General features: G+C 37.1%; 1 protein-coding gene across 1 annotated transcript in view; it reads left to right on the forward strand.

Annotated features, from left to right (window-relative positions):
- ZNHIT6 (zinc finger HIT-type containing 6) overlaps window positions 1–15,079 on the forward strand; it is a 59,647-nt gene that overhangs the window by 14,487 nt on the left and 30,081 nt on the right. The window lies entirely within an intron of this gene.

The following is a 15,079-nucleotide window of genomic DNA, read 5'->3' on the forward strand; positions in this document are numbered from 1 at the left end:
ATCCCTAGAAGTAGAATTACTGGATCAGACTACGTGCATTTAAAATTTTGAGAGGGGCCCCTGGGGCTCAGTCAGTTAAGGGTCCAACTTTGGCTCAGGTCATGATTTCATGGATTGTGAGTTCAAGCCCCACATCAGGCACTCTGCTATGAGCACAGAGCCCACATCGGATCCTCTGTTTCCCTCTCTTTCTGCCCCTTTCCTACTTGCACATGCGTACTCTTTCTCAAAAATAAACATTAAAAAATAAAATGAAATTTTGAGAAAGACTTCAAATTACCCCTGCCCAAAACATACCACTTTGTATCTTCATCAGAAAAGTTTGAGAATGCCTATTGTAGTTATACTTGAACTTTAATTGAATACAAATTTTTCTTGCATGTCTAATTATTGGAAAGACTGAGCTCTTGAATTTTCTCTTTTAAGATGTCTCTGTTTACAGCTTATCTTATTCTGTTGCATACATAGGGAATATTTTTACCAGTCTGTTTATCCTTTAATTTGGTCTTACAGTCATTTTGATTCATTTTAAATAGTTGTAAAAAAAAAATTCTGTACAGTATAGAGGTAGGAAAATGGAGTGATTAAGAGCACAAAGTGGACCCAAGCTGCCTAGGTTCAAATTTATGATTAGCCTTCTCCTAGCTATGTGATATTAAGCTCAACCACCTAACTTTTTTTTGTCTCAGTTTTCTCATCTAAAAGTGTGACTAGTAATAATAAACTGGGACTAAACTAATTTTCATTTCCATTTGTAATATGTGAAGAATACCTGTTTAAACATCTTGCTGCCACTGAGTTATCTCTTAAAAAAATGTTGCTAATTTGATTCAAATGACGTTTTTTAAGATTTCCTTTTATTTAATTGCTACTGAGATATGAAACATTTGACTACACGTTTCAGAGTGATATCTTAAAAGTTCAAGTATAAAATTTGACTTGCTGGAAGGAGGAGATACTAAGTCTTTCAAAGAATTTATTTTCCCTTTCCATGCCCCAGTAGTCTGTTTTTAAGAGACTCATTTTCAGTACTGTTTTTCAACTTTCAAAAGTGATTAATGCTTTGACTCAAATAAAGCTAAATTTGAATATTGCTTCTGCCATTTAGTACACAGTAGGTGACCTTAGGCAAGATTGAATTTACTGGATTGAGAGGATTAAACAAAATGATAACTAAAGTAGTACCTGGCACTGCTTGTCTTACCTGAAATCCTTGGGGATATGGTAAATTTACATATTATATTCATTTCTAGGAGGTCTGAGACAGCCTTACATAAACAATACAATGTCTACTGTGAAACCTGCAAATATTTACATTACAGAGGGTAAATAATGATTGTGAACTGGCTTGGGCGGGTTTTGCTGGCAAAGGAGTTAATGGAAAAACTTTAAATTTCACCTGTTTGGGAACTTTGTTACTGGTCACATGAGATTTCGGGCCTGTATGCTAAGAGGACTTATTACAACACCTACGGAATTAAACTGCCCATTTGCTTATTTAAGCAGCTCGAGTTACAGTTTAATAAAAAACTCAAATTGAACTTGTTTAAATTTAAACATTTCAATGTTAATTTCTGAACAGAGTGAAGAATTCTTTGTGGTGTTTTTGTAACTTTTCTATGAAGTCTGAAATTATTTCAAAATACAAAGCTTAATAAAAGACATAAATAAATACCTTCATGCGAAGCGTGGCTAATGCTACATTATTGTGCCTGAGTTACCTCTGTAGAACTATCTGCAGGTTATGTAGCAAGTGTAATAGGTACCTTAGAAGTATAGGTTCATTGCACACCCAGACATCCTTTATGGTAGAAATATTTGACCAGTATTCGAGCAGTATGAATCTCCTAAATCACATATGCAGAATTGTGTGATGTGTGAATTTTTATAAGAATAAGAAATGTAATTTTCATGTTATAGTCAAAGGTGGGATATAACACTAACCTATCTGTGAGGTCAAAAATGTATTTAATAGTGATGAATTTTAGAGGACTGATGAATTTGCAGGGATGTCATAATATTAAGAATAAGTTGAGGAGCACCTGAGTGGCTCAGTTGATTAAGCTTCTGACTTGATTTTAGCTCAGGTTATGAGCTCACAATGCCATCAAGCCCTGTGTCAGGCTCTACTGACAGCATGACACCTGCTTGGGATTCTTCTTCTTCCTCCCTCTCTCCGCCCCTACCCTTACCCCATGCACATGCACATGCACTCCATCTCTCTCTCTGTCTCTCTCAAAAAAGTAAATAAACATTAAAAAAAAAATCTTAAGCTAAAGCAAGATTGATATTCGCTCTTAAAAAATATAAGAGCTTTACTCTGGAGCAGATCTCAGACCACTTCTTTAAAATAGTGATTCTTGGGGTGCCTGGGTGGCTCAGTCGGTTGAGTGTCCGACTTCAACTCCGGTCATGATCTCACAGTTCGTGGGTTCAAGCCATGCGTCAGGCTCTGTGCTGACAGCTAGCTCAGAGCCTGGAGCCTGTTTTGGATTCTGTGTCTCCCCCCGCCGCCCCCCCCCCCTGTCTCTGACCCTCCCCAGCTCACGCTGTGTCTCTCAAAAATAAATAAAACATGTAAAAAAAAAAAATTTAAAGTAATAAAAATAGTGATTCTTTCAGGGGTGCCTTAGTGGCTCAGTCGGTTAAGTGTCTGACTTCGGCTCAGGTCTTGATCTCACAGTTTGTGAGTTTGAGCCCTGCTTCAAGCCCTGATAGCTCCGAGCCTGGAGCTTGCTTCAGAGTCTGTGTCTCTCTCTCTCTTTGCCCCTCCCCTGCTTGCACTCAGTCTCTCTAAAAAATAAATAAGCATTAAAAAATAAAATAAATAGTGACTCAGAGGTAACTCCTTTACCTCCTCTCTTTGTGGGACGTATAAACTTATGTTCACTTTCACCCATTGCTAATCAATTACTGCTGGAAGAAATATGAAAGATCTATATGAAGAAAACCTCAACTGTACTGAATGACTTAATAGATTGGAACAAATGGAAAATTGTATCCTTAGGAGACTCACTATTATAGAAATAACATTTCTTAAATGAATGATCTTTATATTTGATGTGATCTTAATCAAAATATTAAATTTGTTTGGTTTTGATTTGGGAATTTTTTTTTTGAGAAGATGGAAAGAGTTTAGGATAATATGTCTTAAGCTCATTTTGAAAAGTAAGCATAGAAGCACCAGGAAAAATGTGATAAAGAGTAATAAGACTGGACTCATTGAAATTTATGAAATTCTAGTAAAATTTTTTGATGTTGACATGGAAATCTATAGTTAGCTTAAATTATAGAAAGTAGATGTAAGGCTGTTTGGTACTCTAGCATCTGATGAAGGTGGCATTTCCAATTAATGAAGATAATTACTTAGTAAATGGGGTGATATCATTTAGCTTGCCATTTGTCAGAGGAAAGCTGGGTTTTTAACTAGAACTTCAGGTAGATCAAGATCCTAAACTTGAAATGAAAAATACTAGTATTTTCATGATCTTAGAGAGGAAATACTTTATCCAAGGCCATAAAGGAAAAAAATAACTAAAGTTTACATACAAATTTTTAAAAATTGTATGGTTAAAAAAGACCACAGTAAACTCAAAAGACTAACAGGACAAAAAAGAAAAATCTTTAACATGTGTGACAAAGAGTGTTTATGCATTGATACGAAAAAAGACTAGTACCTAATTAGGAAAAGGGGCAAAGGATAAGAATAGGTGGTCATGGAAAGACACATATTTACATGTGTCATAGAAAGATCTATGTATGTTGTATATAATATGTGGCATATAAGTATTTATTGATAATAATCAAAAATCATGAAGGTGTGAGTTAGCCAGACCAGTTTGCTGTTCCACTATTGATGAGAATATACATTAGTGGTCATTTTAGAAGGCAATTTGGTAATATTTTTCAAAATGTTATACATGCCTACTCAAGGAAGTTGTACTATGGATGTATTAGTATAGTTTATAGAGATGTATATATATCTGTTGCAGCATTGTTTTTAATAGTGTAAAAACTGGCAACACTCTCAAGTTGTTGAGTCAAATTGATTCTTTTCACAAAATAGAATTCTAGGTAGCCATGAAACAAAAATAAATTAATTGTAGAAATATTGTCATGGAATGACATCTATGATATGTCCAGTGAAAAACAAAGTTTAAACAATTGTCTGAAAGATAGCCCACTTTTCCTATTTATATAAAATTTGCATGCACTGAATACACTTGTTAAGTTTTGACAAATGCATAGATAGGCATACCATTTTGTTGCACTTCATTCACTTTATTGTGCTTTGCAGATACTGTTATTTACAAATTGAAGGTCTGTGGCAACCCTGCATCATGCAAGTCTATTTGTGCCATTTTCCCAACAGCATTTGCTTATTTCCTGTCTCTGTGTCACATTTTGGTAATTGTCACAGTATTGCAGACTTTTTCATTATTGTATTTGTCATGGTGACCTTTGTGATTAGTGATCTTTGATGTTTCTATTGTCATTGTTTTGGGGTGCCATAAACTGCACCCATGTGACAGTGAACTTAATTGATAAATGTTGTGTGGGTTCTCACTGGTCCACCACCTGGCCATCTCTCCATCTTTCTCCCTTTCTTCAGGTTTCCTATTCCCTGAGACACAACAATATTGAAATTAGGCCAATTTGTAACCCTATAGTAACCTCCTAAAGTGTGCAAGTGAAAGAAAGGGTCTCCTGGCTCATTTTAAGTCAAAAGCTAGAAATGATTAAGTTCAGTGAAGAAAGCATGTCAAAGTCAAGATTGGCTTAAAGTTAGGCCTCTTATGCCAAACAGCCAAGTTCTGAATGCAATGAAAAAGTTCTTGAAGGAAATTAAAAATGCTTTCTAGTGAACACACGAATGGTTAAGAAAGCAAAATGACTTATTGCTGATACGGACAAAGTGGTCTGGATAGAAGATAAACCAGGAACATTTCTGTAAGCCAAACCCTAATCCAGAGCAAGGCTCTAAATCTTTTTAATTCTATAGAGGCTGAGGAGATGAGGATGCTGCAGAAGAAAATTTTGAAGCTAAGAGGGGTTGGTTTTTGAAATTAAGGAAAGCTTTCTCTGTAACATAAAAGTGCAAAGTAAAGTAGCAAGTGCTGCTCTAGAAGCTGTAGTAAGTTATCCAGAAAATCTAGCTAATATAATTTAAAAAGGTGATTACACTAAACAACAGATTTTCAATGTAGACAAAACAGCAGTATTGGAGGAAAATGCCATAGACTTTCATAGCTAGAGTGGATGCCAATGCCTGACTTCAAAGCTTCAGGGACAGGCTATCTTATTAGGGACTAATGCAACTGGAGAGTTTAAGTTGAAGGCAAGGCCCATTTACCATTCCAAAAGTCCTAGCATTATGCTAAATCTACTCTGCTTATGCTCTATTAATGGAAAAACAAAGCCTGGATAACAGTATATCTGTTTACAGCATGGTTTCAAGAGTGTTTTAAACCCACTGTTGAGACCTCCTATTCAGAAAAAAAGATTTCTTTCCAAAATATTGCTGCTCACTGACGATGCAGCTGATTATCCAAGAGCTCTGGTGGAGATGTACAATAAGATGAATGTTGTTTTTATGCCTGTTAACACAACATCCATTCTGTAGCCCATGGATCAGAGTCATTTCGACTTTCATGTCTTACTATTTAAGAAATACGTTTCAGAAGTCTGTGGCTGCCATGTATAGTGATTCCTCTGATGGATCTGGACAGAGTCTGTTGAAAACCTCTTGGAAAAGATTGACCATTCTAGAGGCCATTAAAAAACATTTATGATTTATGGGGAAAAGTTAGAATATCACCATTTACAGGAGTTTGGAAGAAATTGATTCCAACCCTCATGGATGACTTTAAGGGGTTCAAGACTTCAGTGGAGACGGTAACTGCAGATGTAGTAGAAATAGCAAGAGAACTAGAGTTAGAAGTGGAGCCTGAAGGGGCGCCGGGGTGGCTCAGTCCGGTGAACGTCCGACTTCAGCTCAGGTCATGATCTCACGGTATGTTGAGTTTGAGCCCCGCATTGGGCTCTGTGCTGACAGCTCAGAGCCTGGAGCCTGCTTCAGATTCTGTGTTTCCCTCTTTCTCTGCCCCTCCCCTATTTGCACTCTATCTCTGTCTCAAAAGTAAACATTAAAAAAAAAGAAAGAAGTGGAGCCTGAAAATGTGACTGAATGCCTGCAGTCTCAGTAAAACTTCTGTGGATGAGGAGCTGCTTCTTATGAATGAGCAAAGAAAGTGATTTCTTAAGATAGAATCTACTACTGGTATAGGTGTTGTGAAGATTAAAATGACAAAGGATTTAGAATGTTATATAAACTTTGCTAATAAAGCAGTAGTTGAGTTTAAGAGGATTGACATCAGTTTTGAAAGAAGTTCTGTGGGTAAAGTACTGTCAAACAGCATCACATGCTACAGAGAAATCATTGGTTGTTGTCTTTTTTTTTTTTTTTAGTTTATTTTTGAGAGAGAGAGAGAGAGCAAACGCATGGTGGGGCAGAGAGAGAGGGAGACAGAATCGGAAACAGGCTCCAGACTCTGAGCTGGCAGCACAGAGCCCTGTGTGGAGCTTGAACCCACAACCTGTGAGATCTGAGCCAAAGTCAGATGCTTAACCAACTGAGCCACCCAGGCGCCCCATTGTTGTCTTATTTTAAAAATTGCCACAGTGACCCCAGTCTTTAGCAGTTGCCACCCTGATCAGTCAGCAGCCATCAATAATGAAATAAGACCCTCCCCCAGCAAAAAGATTATGACTCATTGAAGGCTCAGATGATGGTTAGCATTATTTTTTAGACATAGTGCTATTGCACACTTAACAGACTACCATATAGTGTAAAAATAAGTTTTTATGTACTGGGAAACCAAAACTTCATTTGGCTGGCTTTGTTGCAATATTTACTTTTATTATGGTGGTCTCAAACTGAATCCATGATTATTTCTGAGGTATGCCTGTATCTGTATAACACAGTCCCTATGAATATATAGAATATTACCATCACCCCAGCAAGGTCTTTCCTTGTTAGCTCCTCTCCTCCCCACAGACAACTTGTTCTTTTTCCCTTGAAGATGAGTTTTGCCTGATTTAAAATTCCATATATGGAATCATATAGCTCACCCTCATGATAGTTTAGCTGAATGTGAAATATCTTGACATTTCAGTAATTCTGTTTAGTTATTCCACTGTATTCTTACCTTTTTTGCCACTGTTGAGAGCACTGTTTTTTATGCAGTCTTTATTTTTTTCTTTCAGTTGACTTTCAGATCTTCACTTTTGTCTTTGGAGTACTGCAGTTTCACTGTGATCTAGGTCTTCATGTGATTTTTTATTTATTTTTTAATTTCTTATATTTTTTAAATGTATAATTTATTTATTTTGAGAGAGAGGTGGGGAAGGGCAGAGAGAGAGGGAGAGAGAATCTCAAGCGGGCTCTGCACTGACAGAGGTATGTGGGGTATGATCCTATGACCCTGGGATCATGACCTAAGCCAAAATCAAGAGTCAGACACTTAACCATCTGAGCCACCCAGGTGCCCCTCATGGTTTTTGTTGTTGTTGTTGTTGTTGTTGTTTTTAAGTTTATTTATCTTTGGGATTTGTGCTTTCTGAATATGACAGTTCTGGAAATTCTAAGGTATTATTTTAATTTCTTATTTGTTTGTCTTTGCTACATTCAGGGTAGTTTATTCAGGTAGTTTATTCCAAGCTACTCTCCACAGCTATGTCTAATCTTATCTTTAGCTCATGCACTGAGTATTTGTTTCGATTTTATTTTTCATTTTTAGAAAGTCTGTTTCTGTTGGTGGGAATGTAAACTGGTGCAGCCCCTCTGGAAAACAGTGTGGAGGTTCCTCAGGAAACTAACAATAGAACTCCCCTAAGACCCAGCAATAGCACTGCTAGGAATTTACCTAAGGGATACAGGAGTGCTGATGCAAAGGAGCACATGTACCCCAATGTTCATAGCAGCACTCTCAACAATAGCCAAAACATGGAAAGAGCCTAAGTGTCCATCAACTGACGAATGGATCAAGAAGATGTGATATATTTATACAATGGAATACTACATGGCAATGAGAAAGAATGAAATCTGGCCATGTGTAGCAACATGGATGGACCTTGAGGGTGTTAAGCTTAGCGAAATAAGTCAGGCAGAGAAGGACAAATATCATATGTTTGCACATATAGGAGGATTAGGAGGAACTTAATGGAGGACCATGGGGGTGAAGAAGGGGGGAAATGGTGGGGGAAAGGGAGAGAGGCAAACCATGAGAGACTCTTGAATGCTGAGAACAAACTGAGGACTGATGGATGTGGGGGGCGAGGGGGGTGATTGGGCATGGAGGGGGGCACTTGTGAGGATGAGCACTTGGTGTTATGTGGAAACCAACTTGACAATAAACTATTTGTAAAAAATAAAAATAAAAAAAATAAAGTTCCAAGCCAAGTTAAAAAAAAAAAAAGTAAGTCTGTTTCTTTTTGCAGTCTATCTGGTCTTTTAGATAGACCTGTATTCCTTTCTCATGTTTTAAGTTCCCCTTTGTTTAATAATTTAGAACATTTATTACCTGTGCAAATAATTCAAGTATCAGAAGTTCTTGGAAGTCTGTTACTGCTGTCTGCTGTTTCTGCTGACTTTTGATTATGGTGGCTGGTTTCCTTTTTTTATCTAAAATGTAGCCGTGAACTCAAGTTGATACGAAGCTGGTATGTGTTTACTTATGCCAAGATACTCCATGCCACCAATTCAGGACCCTCTTTAATTTCTTTGTCTTAAGTTTAAGTTTCCCAGACTGTACTTGTAGGAATAATTTGAACCCCAACCAATTTGTGGAAACTGTAGTTTCGCATTTTCACTTGAGATCTTTCCCTCTATTCCCTTTACCTTTCTCCCTAGAGCCCAAACTGAGGTCGACAAGTTTCCTAGTTGTCTTCCTTTGATAATACGGAGGATTTTTCTGGTTTACCCTTTCATGGGTTTTATGCTGTGATTCCAGTTTGAGGTCTCCAGCTTATGTGGGCCCAAGATTTGTCTTCTATCACCCCGTGGCTATTGACAAACGTCTCTGTTACCAAGATTGGCAAAGGCTTTTGAAGCAGATGTAGCTTCAGCATTCCACCATAATCTTTAGTTTTTACTTCCTTTTGGTTCCTAAAGATATCTTTTACTTGCTGATGAGCTCAGTCTGTATTTTATTTCTCTGGGATTTCTTAATGTATGCTATTGAGATTTTCAGATTATATTTTCTAAAATGTCCTAGTTGTTAAAATAAGTACTGGCCCCAGTACAAAGGTAAGGTCAGTAGTGGAAAAGAGGTGAATCAGGAAGACGTAGCAATTCTACTTCTAAAAATTTATGTGATAGATAAAACCATAGAAAATGAAATATGTACAAGGATATTCAAGCAGTGTTGCTTATAATAGTAAAAGAGTAATATGAATCTTAATAATTCATCAATAGTGGACTATTTAAACAAATTATGGTATGTATTTACAATGGAAAAAGAATGAAGTAGGTCTGAATGTTCTAATATGGAATGATTATCAGAAATAGTGAGTAAAGTTATAAACTGGTAACAGTGGTTATCTTAGGGAAGGAAATTGGGTAGAAAGGGATAGGGATGGGAATTATGTGCTGTTTTGTACCTTTTGAATTTTAGACCATTGCCATGTAATGTTTATTTTAAGAATAAATAAATTTTTTAAAATTATAACTTTAAAAGGTATTGATAGATATGGGCAGGACCATTATACATTTTGAGTTGTAAATAGAATCTTTGAATAGTATTCTGGTGCTATCATACAAAAAGACATATATTTTTATCCACAGTTGCTACTCTTTTTCAATAGTATTTTAGTGTTTTGCTACAGGAAGCCATGGATATCAAACCTATAGATGTATTGATTGTGCCTGGATTAAGTAGCATGTCTCATTTGGCTACATGAGTCCGTCATTTTATTTTTCTGACTGTTTGGATCTGAGAATTTGGCACTGAGGTCAGGAATGCATTTTGACTTGTCAATTGGAAGAAAGACTTGGACTGAGAGGCCCCTTCCCCAAGAGTATTTTTAGCTAAATTCCAGGCTTGGGCTCTTTTGTGTGGGCTAATCACCCATTCCCCAGAAAGGGACCCAACTTTTGACCTTCCTTTCCCCCTCAGTTTGTCTACACATGACCTCTAAGCAACCCAGTCCTTCTTACCATTCCTTTACAACTGTCAGCTTACAACTGAATTTTTAACTCCCTTTTGCTTCAAGTTCTTTAGTTGTCTATCTGTGAGTATCTCTTGGACTTAGAGTATGAAGATAGAATTGTTCCCGTTATTTAACAACAGTGTGAATTAATAATTGAGCTCTAATCCTGTTTTAGAAGTCAGCCACTAGATGTCTCTCTTGTAAAGAAATAACCATGTACAGCTGACAAAATTGCTTTTTTCTTTGGATAACATTACAGCATTTTAATTATATTGCAATAATATACCCATCTACCTCTGTATTAATGTCAGTAGCACTTTTTTCTTTAGGCAGTTATGTGCTGATACACTTCATAAAGCACACTATTTTGTTTGTATGATACCCTGTAAGTAGTAGGATTATAGTTCACTGCAAACTGACTTTAGAAAAGAGCTAAGGAAAATGAAATGATGGGTTTAGCAGTTGTGGTCATGGGGGAACAAGTGGATTTTGCAGTGATCTTTGAGGGATTACATAATAGGGGCTCAGTACAAACTTACTCACTAATTGAAAATGTTTAGCTCTGTGGTTTCTCTGCCATTAACAGCTTTGGATATAGTTGGGGGAAGAGTTTCAGAGCAACAGCATGGACTTGGAAAAAACAGTGTGAATGAGTAGAAACTTACTGGTTCCACCAAACAGGAATTTCCAGGCATTCTACTGGAGCCATGTAGAGAATGGTAAGGAAGTTTCTGTGACATAGCATCACAGAAGTTGTATGTTTCAGTAACAGCAGTTAGCCAGCATTAATGGAAATAGGAAACAGTCTTGATCACCTTGGGGTTCCTAGGCTGGTTCAGTTAGGGGAGTCCTTGCCTAATTACCAGATCTGCTTCTTCATGATCTGCTTCTAGCACGTGTCCCTTTCTACTTCCTTCAGTGTGGTATTTATCAACTGTATCTCCCATGCAGGCCCACTTTGTCTTGTCCTGGACTATTGGGGAACTTTTTAGTGCTTTCCCAACCTCAGTGTCTCCTTACCTCTGTCATTTGATACACTGTTGCCCGATATCTCTTTATAAAATGTGTTTTTACTGGGGTGGTCACTTGCTCAAAAACAAGGAGTTCAGAATGGTCTTGAGGTGAGAATGTCAGATGCAAAAGGATAAAGTAGTAAATTTAAGACAGTGTATGTAGTTTGGTGTGTCTAGAAACTACGGTGAGAGTTGGTAAGTGATAGGGGATGAGGCTGGAGAGAGCCCCACTGGGACTGAGCCTTGCAGGACCTTATATGCCGTGTCAGGGAGTTTAGACAGAGTCACACCGTGAGCAGAACATTTTCCTATTCATACGAGGAATCCATGTTAAATATGGACCAGCCTAGTCTGTTCCCACCTGATTTCCTCGCGTATTCAATGGAGTGTACCCAGGCGGGTTACCCTGCTTAATCCCAGAATGTTTTCCTCATCTATTATTTTCTAGCCATCTGTGAAAATACACGATAGCTCATCCTCTCCATTATTTCTTTTTTGCTGCAGTTCCTATGGTACATATTTTCTTCACAGTTAATACAAAACACATGCCACATTTAGTGCTGGCATTCAGTTTATGGTATGCATATATATCTACTCTCCTTTTGCATTCTAGTGTTTCTTAGTAGGGGCTCTTTTGGCATTTTGAACAGGACAGTTTTTTGGTTACGTGGGGCTTTCCTATGCATTGCAGGGAGGCTGGCATTTCTGTTCTCTGCCCGCTAAATGCCTAAAGTGCTTCCCAGTCTTGGAACAGTCAGACTGCCCGGCCACTTCCAAATGTCCCCACCGCCCAGGTTGGTACCACTCCCAGTTGAGAACTGCTTTATTAAGTGCTCAAATATTTATCAGTTATTTGAAGGAAAATGTACTTTTTATTTCACCTGCTGTATCCATTTTCTTAATATACTGTCTACTGAAGCCAGTACCACATACTTAACCTGTTTCCTATTATTATTTTGTAGCGGTGAAACTAATTTTTAAAAGAGCAAAATGTAATATATAACTGGAACTTTTCAAAGTATTTTCATAATGATGTGAGACATATAAAATTATGGTTTCGATTCTCCCCAATTCCAGTAATTTTAATCCATGCTAAGTAACTACACAGATCCTTTTATTCAGTCTTCCAAAAACACTTATAATGGTACCAATCCTAATAAAATAGATGGATTATTTTTATGAGGAATAGTTTTATTTATTCTTGAGATTTTAAAATTGTTCTTTAAACATATTTTAAAAGATTAAATGCCCATGAGTGGAGAATTATATAGATATTTACTCATTTGTTTTTTCCTTCAAGAGTTTCAAATTTTGGTAGATTTTCTTTCTGCTTTAAATTAAAATAAGCTTTTATAACTGATGGTGGAACAAAATGGTTTTTTCCTGAAATTCCTTTAGATATTATATGCTGCTTCCGAATTTCATAATAGTTTACAGTTTACAGACTAGTTTTTTCTGTTGCTCAGAAATGAAAGATGAAACCTAGAAAGAAGAAAACTTTTAATTATTTATGTCATTTAGGATGCTTTATGTTGCTTGAAATAAAATACCCTCTTCAAACTGGTTTGAACTATAAAAAGGTAGATTATTGGCTGTCATAATTCAGTGTCCAGAGGTTGGATGGACTTGAGGGTTAATAGATAAAATGACTCAGTTACATCATTAACGACCCAGTTTTTTGCTGATTCTCCATTGTATCTTCAGTGGTGTCAGCTGAATCCTCATGGTCATAGAATGCTCCTAGTAACAGTCTGAGTTGCAGTAAATATCCAGGAGTGCCTCTCCCCCAGCATTACTGAACAGGAAACCTGAAATTCACCACAATTGGGCCATCTAAGTCATTGGCCCAATCCTGAGTCACTGTGTCAAGGAAAATATAAGATAGTGATTTTCTTCAGCTGACCAGTAAGTGGATGCCCCTAGAAGTAAGGAACGGGTTCTATTCATCAAAGTATGGTTATGGATTAGGAGGGAGATGGTGGTAAGAGATTGCCAGTGAGGCAATTAAAATGTCCACTATAACTCACAATAATTATTTCAAAATATGAAGGCAAATGCCTTTATTTAAAATAAAACATAACATATATTTGAATTGATGCTATGTAAAAATACATGGTTTGTTGTTGAACTTTCAGTTCTGGTAAGATCATAATAGAATAGTCTATTAGAACGTAAACTTGAGATATTGTACTCTCTGGGTTCAAATCCCAGGTCTGCCATTTCCCAGCTAAATAATGACCTTGGAAGAGGGACTTTTCTTTTCTCTACCTTAGGGTTTTCGTGTAAAATTAAGTAAATGCATTCATTCAGAGTTAAAAGAATTAAATGAATTAATACTTGTAAAACATCTAGAACAATGTCTGACATATTAAAAGCACTTAATAAACTACTGTTATTACTATTACTTTATCACTTGCTAGTGCTATCTGGTGAAAGGATCTACTGATAGATTTTATAACCTGTAGACTTTACTAATTAGTGGTGTAGTATTCTGAAGATTAGGCATGTGGAAATTCTAGCTTTCCTTACTCCCATGGAATTGCCTATATTTAAAAATCAGAAGTAAAGGGGCACGTGGGTGGTTCAGTTGGTTAAGTGTCCAACTTCAGCTGAGGTCATGATCTCACAGTTGGTGAGTTTGAGCCCCATGCCGGGCTCTGTGCTGACATCTCAGAGGAGCCTGCTTCAGATTCTGTGTCTTTCTCTCTCTGTCCCCTCCCTGACTTGTGCTCTGTCACTCTCTCAAAAATAAATAAACAATAAAAAAATTTTAAATGAATAAATAAAAATCAGAAGTAAAAATTTTAGGCATATTTGAACTGACATGACACATCACTGTGCTTCTTAAAAGCAGTGAGGAAATACTTCCCTTAATAATTAGAAGCAAAGGCAGAAAAGTTAATGTCTTAAATATACTATGGAATATACTATAGAAATATTTACTAGCAGAGTTACGTAGTAGGATGATGAGTCTTCCTCTGAGCCCTTCATTTCATTCTTTTTTAAAAACTTTTGTTGTTGCGGAGCCCCAGGGTGGCTCAGTCTATTAAGCATCTAACTTCGGTTGAGGTCATGATCTTGTAGTTTGTTAGTGAGTTCGAGCCCCATGTCAGGCTCTGTACTTACAGTGCAGAGCCTGGAGCCTGCTTCTAGTTGTCTTCTTCTCTCTGCCCCTCCTCCACTCATGCTCATGTTCTCTCTCTCTCTCTCTCTCTCTCTCTCTCTCTCTTTCTCTCTCTCTCTCTTGCTCACTCGCTCTCGCTCTCTCTCGCTCTCTCTTGCTCTCTGTCTCAAAAATAAACAAACATTAGGGGCGCCTGGGTAGCTCAATCAGTTAAGCGTCTGACTTCGGCTCAGGTCATGATCTCACGGTTTGTGGGTTCTAGCCCTGCGTTGGGCTCTGCTGACAGCTTGGAACCTGGAGCCTGCTTCGGATTCTTTGTCTCCCTCTCTCTCTGCCCCCTCCCCTATTCATGCTCTGTTTCTCTGTCTCAATAATAAATAAACATCAAAAAATATTTTTTTAATAAATAATAAAACAAAACACCTTTGTTGTTGGTATATTAACCACATAATAAAAATCCATGATGTTTAGCAGAGGCTTCAAGGCTCTTTACGATCTAGTATGAACCCATTTGTCTGGATCCATTTGTCTTTCCTCAGTTTAAGGTGAATTTGGTTAGGAACTCATGGCAAAATATTCTCAGTTAAAGGCTCTGTGACTATTTCTGTTCTAAGCTTCATAATTTAGGACATTGAATTGAATGTTGAAGTATAACAATGGCAATTACCGTAACTAACTTTTTTGATATGTTCTGAGCTCTTGACATGTTATTTACTCATTTAATCCTCTGATA

The sequence above is a fragment of the Hyaena hyaena genome, unplaced genomic scaffold (assembly GCF_003009895.1).
Source record: "Hyaena hyaena isolate Hyena2069 unplaced genomic scaffold, ASM300989v1 scaffold_286, whole genome shotgun sequence".
Classification (NCBI taxonomy): domain Eukaryota; kingdom Metazoa; phylum Chordata; class Mammalia; order Carnivora; family Hyaenidae; genus Hyaena; species Hyaena hyaena.